This window comes from Pseudopodoces humilis, chromosome 3 (assembly GCF_049639895.1).
Source record: "Pseudopodoces humilis isolate 2021_Gansu_Grassland_sample_001 chromosome 3, ASM4963989v1, whole genome shotgun sequence".
Taxonomy (NCBI): Eukaryota; Metazoa; Chordata; class Aves; order Passeriformes; family Paridae; genus Pseudopodoces; species Pseudopodoces humilis.
In genome coordinates, this window is record NC_142202.1 from 16432840 (window position 1) to 16439764 (window position 6925).

Consider the following 6925-nt stretch of genomic DNA (forward strand, 5'->3'; position numbering starts at 1 on the left):
TTAGTAAGTATTATTCTCATCAAACCACACCATATTAGATACTCTTACTTATTTCTGTGGGATTTGGGAGTCCTAATCAGGACCAGCCCCTTCCTGACATGACCACTTAAGCCAGAGGACTGGACTATTCTCTTAAAGTCATCAACAGTGAGATAATTACATTTTTACACCCAAAAATGTAGTGAGGGGGTTTGGAACAAGTAGCCACTACCCTGCAAGTGGCATTTCACACCACAGTGATAAGGTTCAACCCTCAAAGATTGCTACTGCCCTCTTTTTGGATAGAGAGGATTAGCAAGAACCAGCTATCTCATGGATAACAGGTTATGGGCACACTACCAGTGATGCCTGGGACTCCATCCAGCAAGGAATTTCCTTCCCCAGGTTTGATCTCGAAAGAAATATCAGTTGATGCTCCTGATATTAGAGCCTGTTCTCTAGCTGGAAAATACCATTGTTTTGTTGTTGTTTAAACGGTACTCAAGAATTACAGTGATGGGCATTCTGCGGAGGCCTGTAATAAAATCAACACCATGAGATATTCATGTACTTTTGATCCTAAGGGCTTGTCTCTACTAGAGATACGTTTTTTTGCTGTATCTCAGGTTAAAGACACACTCCTCCTGCCTATGTGTGTATAGCTACACCTAAATGAGGACTTTTATCAGCAAAAGACCCAGCTCTTAACTCACACAATTGCACTGCTAAGGCTCCTTGAGTGCAGCCCAGCTTATATAGATTCTGCAGGCAGAAAGATGCCAGAGAATTGCTCCTTTCATCATGATAGTGTTTTATCTCGGGGGCCAGTGCTGATATGGTGGGTGTTGTTAACCTCTGCTGCTTTAGGACCGGTGAGTAGGAGCACATCAGCACTGAATCAGGCATTCAGATACTTCTCTCCTGGGAATATTGTTCAGGAATCTAGCTGGTGAAATGTACTTACCTTGGTTAAGCTTTTCCTTTGAGAACTATTGCCCTGTTTTTCCCACACATGCCAGCTGTCCCAGACCCCACTTAACAAGGTACATGATGAGGTCCCCAGTGGATGACTCCATTATCACTTTAAGTTATATGTTAATATGGTGTTCCCCTCTTCATTCAAAGGTTTCATTATCTTGCAGCAAAGCATGTGGAAGGAAAATTATTCGTGTATCTCTGTATTTAAGAGAAAAACATATGATGTCTTCAGCAGCAATTCCTCTCCGTCACCAGCAAGATTGGGACCAGAAGGTGTGTAAATACACACAATTTTAGCTAAAGGGGCTGGGCCAGACTATGGATGTACTAAACATGGCAGTGTTGAAGTCTGGATTGGTGAAAAGTAAGGGTTTGGCAGCTTAAGCAGATCCCGCCTGCCGTTTCTTTTGCCATCTCCCTCGTTCTCACTCCTCTCCTTGCAGCCTTTCACCCTGACAATTGTATGCACTCAGTTTACGGGGCTGGGCTGTGAATCAGATCTGGGAATAAAGCCAGGACAGAGAGAGGGAGAAGAGGTATAAAAGAAAGGAGGCTGCATTTCACTGCAAGCCGGTCTTGCCACTGAAACTCTCTCGTACCAAAATACAGTCTTCTGCAATGATGGAGAAAGGAGCCACAGCTTTTCCAAAAGGAGCTTCTGTAAGCCAAGAGAAGGCACAGTTAACCAGTGCAGCCCCTACACAAATGCAGCTCTGTGACTCTGGCTTACAACAAAGGATCTTGCACTACTTAGAAAGGATGTTACCGCTTATCTCCCAAAAAGATAGCCTACTCACAGACAGAGAGAATGGGAAGTCCTGGTTCAATGGTTTGTTCTGTGCTGTCCATTAGGAAACTGAACTGCAAATGTTTTTGCTCAAAGTTTCCATTTTTGTTCACTAGACTGACTCCCTATAATCTGCTCTGATTTTATTATCCTCAGTAAGAAATAAAAAGAAATGAGAGGAGAAAAAGATGTCAAAAGACTATTGCCAGTCTGGTGAGTCCTATATGATTCTCAGCAGCTCTGCTGTGCAGTACATTTCAGTCTATAGTTGTTGCCACTGTGAGTAACTTCCAAGGTCCACAAAAGCCACAAAGGTATGGAAGTCAATAGATTTAGTCCTGCCAGCCTCTCCACTAGCAGTCCACAAATCAGAAGAGGTTGAAATTGCCTGCTGGAGTGCAGTCCTACTCACACCGAACAGGGGAGATAACAATACACTTCCTGTACTGAAAAGATGTTCATTAGAGCAGAATAGCACAGGTAGGGAAGCAAACTATCAATTGATCTGACTCTGGCAGGAACAGCAGGATGGCAGGATAGGTATGGCTGCTCTTTAGGCTGCAGTTTGGTATTGCAGCTGGGCTGTGTACAAGCTGGTTTCTCTCTGCTTCCCATTTGCACTGCTTTCCTTATGTTGCATATTTTAGTGGCTGTGCAGCCACAGGGAGAATCTGTTCATCTGGCTGACATCAGGGGCAAAACAACCATGCCATAAAAATGAGTAGTTTTTAGCCATATCAGCCAGCTGGATCAACTCACCCTGAAGCCGCTCCATTGCTAGATCCAGTGCAAGAGAAAGGGCAAGAAACGCAGCTGGGAGCAGTGGTGGAGTGCAACCACTGCTATTTGGCATTAGCTTGTGGCTGTAATTGCTGTGCCCAAAAGGACAACCTGCTCCCATCCTCCCTTCCCTGCTCCTGGCAGCATGCTTTTGCTGCTGCCAGTGCTTTCTCGATGCCTTGGTGAACCAGGCCTGCCCTCCAAGCCAGCAGAGAACTAACCCAGCTGCTTAGAAAGGTGAAGAGGATTGCTGAGATGTCCAACAAGCTTAAGAGCTGGCAACCAGGATGTTGATGGGAATGTGTGGTGAATAGTTAGGAGCAGGCCAGAGCTGCAGACATCTCATGAAAACCTCATTCTCAATTTAACTCAAAGCAGGAGAAATAGCCCCAAACAACAACATAAAAAAGTGAGCCACAGCTGAGCAGCTGGGAACCAGCCGCATGCTCTCAGTTAAAGAGTGCATCTGATAATCAGAGGAAGAGGGACAGGCTTACTGCATACTTTTGAAAGGTGTGTTACCTTTCTGTTTGCGGAATAGAAGGAGTGACGTTGATAGCGACACGTGTTGCACACACAGCCTTGCTCTTACCAAGGCAGAGGCAGGAGGGGCAGCAGTTTTGCAGAGAAATCTCCTCTCTGCCCATCACCTCCTGTGCCACTGGATAGCTTGGAGTCTCAAAGGTAGATACAGTTCATTTGAAAACAAAGCCAAAAAAGAAAAGGACACAGGAGGGAAGAAGCTGCTATGTAGCACAGCACACAAGAGGACAGTCTGGAGCATCAGAGCTCAGGGTCAGCTCTGTGCCACCTCTGTTGAGGTCAGACCTTGCTACAGAGGTACAACTCACTTTCTGGTGGTGTTTGAAAAGAGCATCCATAGGTGATCTGAATTTACATTGATAGAAATCATTCATCTGGCTGTTGGTTCACATATTTTTCTGGACACATGGCCAAAAGTGCAGTTCCTAATTGCATCAATTTCCCTGCTCTCTTCTGTAAAATCACTTTATTAGAGGAGTTGGTTAAATTCAGGAAGTGCTCCAATTCCTGGCCGTATCTCATTTGGCAAAGACTTATAGATAAAAGTGCTGTGCTGCTTCTCCCAGGTCCTGTGCCTGTGAAGGGAGTGCCTGTTTACACAGCTACACCGCAGCAGATGCAATCATATCAGCGTGAGATAATGGAACTTTTAACGCTTCATTTATGAGGCTGAACTGCTCTTTTATGGTCACCTGTAGCTGGGATAACTGCGTCCATGCTATGGGATGTTTGTTGTCTCTCAGAATGGGAATATTTAGTGAAGATGGACTTCATCACATGTATGTTTCCTCAGGAGTCTCTTGAGCACCCTGCCAATAAACCTGATTTCAGCAGGATTTGCTGACATGGCTAAAAAGGTATTGCCAAGACCCTACATTCAATTAACTTACTCTGCACCTCATACAGTAAATTAGAGAAATTGATGTGAATATCACCATAAATTACTACAGAAATGCAAAGCATTGGAGTGTGATCCTTGAGTTTAACATGTCCTGAACATCTAAAGAGTTACTGAGAACACTTGCTGTCTGTCACATGTACATTAGGGTCACCACGAGCTCCTAAACTTTAGGAAACAAGCAGACAAAAAAAGAGCAGTTTGGTGGTAAATGAGGTTGAGTGGTTGCCAAGACGGACAACAATGGCAGATGATAATGATGATTCTATGATTCAGTCTAAGTCCTGGAAAAAGATATTTTCCAACGTCCAAAGTCAATTTCTATTAAATGATTGATCAAGAGAACTATAAGAGGAGCACAAAAATATACTCTTAGTCTAGATTGTATCAGACATAAGCACAAATAAAATTTGTTTTTCTTCATATTTCTAGCAGAGTTTGGAGTCCACTACACTGTAATAGTGACTCCCTGGGTGGTTTTACAGTGTCAGATCAGCTCCTAACCAAATAGCTTATCTCTGTCCTGTAAGGAAAGGCTGACAGACAAAGAGAAAACCTTCAATTAAACCAAAAGAGCTTGAACACTTTCTTCCTTCTGGTCCTGGTTCTATTCAGCCAGTACAACTCTCATGAATAGAAAATGAAGACGGTAAGAAGAGGAATAGGACTGTCACATTATGGAAAAAGGTCAATCCTGTTAATACTCACAAAAGCAATTCAATTTCCAAACTTTGAGGAATTTAATTCATCTATTAATCTGGTCACCCTCCCAGAGATACATTCAGCCTTTCCTACCAGGCACTCCACTCCTTCCCAGCTGCTATTTCTGGGCTGCTACCCTAGCACTAGGGCTGGGAGTGATGGTCACATCCGGTTTATTGAATGTAGCCATTCCTGAGAAACAGATAAAAATATTTCCTGAGTGAGAGATTTGCATTTCTGAGCCCATAGCACAGTGCCAGACCCAGCTTCTCAGAGATGTGCATTTGAGATAATCAAATATTTAGCAGCCATTGCTGCAGCAAATACCACATTAGGCCACATCTCTCAAAGTGGGGCTCTTCCTCTGTTAGACACCACCACAAAAATGGGACTCCTCCAAAGGACAGTCAAAGCCACAGGAAGCAGATGGGCTTCATCCAAGGCTGTCTGGGAGGAAGGGTTGGTGCTCTGGTACCTTCAAGAGGTTGGCTCCTCACTCTCCCACCAGGAAGGGTGGAAGAGCTGTTTGTTTACATGAGGCCAGTGCCCTACAAATGTTTTGATTCTTTATTGTATAATTTCAGTGAGTAGGTTAGTATTTTTAACTGTCAAACCTTCAGCAGCTTGAATTAAATAACTGATTTATTCTCTATAAATTTTCTAGGTCTAAATTTCTTACTGGAGAGCACTGTACTTACAGAACCAGACTTCCTATCTGGGACTTGTATTTCTTCTGTCTTTCTTTTCCCACGCAGAAGCTGCTGTTCCAAGAAATGAATGAACAATTTACTGGCTGAACTTAGCATTTTCATCTTATCTGTGAATTAAGCTAGGGGTTTTCTCCAACACATAAATTATTGGGAACTCTTTGTCATAATCATGTGGGAAATATGTCTCCATTTACAGGATTGATGAGCAATTCACTGAAGGTGTTGCAAGAAATACTGGTTGCATGCCAGGGAACAGTCAGCTCAAATAACCATCGCTGCAAATTCAAAATTTTTTTCTAGAAAAATGCTTCATCATTTGTTATTACGTGATCCCAGACCAGGACTTTCTGACTTGTCCCAAGATTTAAAGTTCCATTTTTTCCTAAAGTACCATCTCACAGCTATTCCCCTTCCTACACCTGAAGGAATTTCAGTCAGACACATCACTGTCAGAGACATCTTGCTCTGACTCTCCAGCTGGGACCTCTCCAAGAGTTTATGGTGCCCTTTGTGGAGAAAGCTGTTCTGCTGGTGCCAGCTCACGTGCCTCTTGCATGGCAGAGCAAATCTGGCATGAGGAATGGCCTCACATTTGCTAAGCACACCAAGCGTTCACTATGGGACACAGCCTGCCAGGAGATAAATCAATTTCCTGTAATTATTCCAAAATCAGCTCATTGGCATCTTGGATTTAGTTTGGCCTCCAAACACACAGACAAACTAAGGGCTGCCTGGTTTCAGGCCAGTCTCCTTCCATGAAGCAGAAACACCTCTTGTTTTAACAGTATAGAAAGTGAGCATTTTCTTCCATTTGGGTGAAGCAGAAAATCAGTAGGGATCAGTCAGAATTTCAGCTCCTCTTACTCTAAGGGTGCATTTTAAGGATAAAGAATTCAGTTTCTTAAAGAAGGAACTATGGATTAAAGTGCAGAATTGATGCCAGAAGAAAATATTTATGAAGAGCATACTCCTCGAGCCAAGCAGGAAATGTGTCAGACCAAAACTTTGAAAACTGAAATTTCAATAGAAATTATTTATAAATTAACTATTAAATGTTAAAGTGAAGCTGGATATGATGCTGAAGTGACAGACCTGTAAGGAAGCATGCAGGCTTGTATGAGAAGATAAAATAATTTATCTGCTGTTAGACTGGTCTGTGGGGTAGCACAAAATAGTACAGAGAACTGTGTGCTTTGGAGAGCTCCAGCCAACAAAAGGGGATGGTACAGCCTCATTTTGCAATCTTTGGCAGGAAAAAACAAACCATACGGTGTTACATTCGATACTCAATAAACAAAAATGCTAGTGAAGAGGCTACAAAGGATTTCCAGTTAGTTGTATAATTTATTTTGAAGTTTCGGTGACTCATCATCCAAACCAAATTCTGCCCCATGTGTAGTAAACTGCCTTGAGTGGCATTGTCTCCCAAGAAACACTAACTGGAAATGATTTTACATTTCTTGTCCCTTTCACCCAAAGACTTCTAAGCACTGTAAGTGTGACAATAAAATTTCTTCAACATTCCTGAGAGATCAACAGGTGGATCCA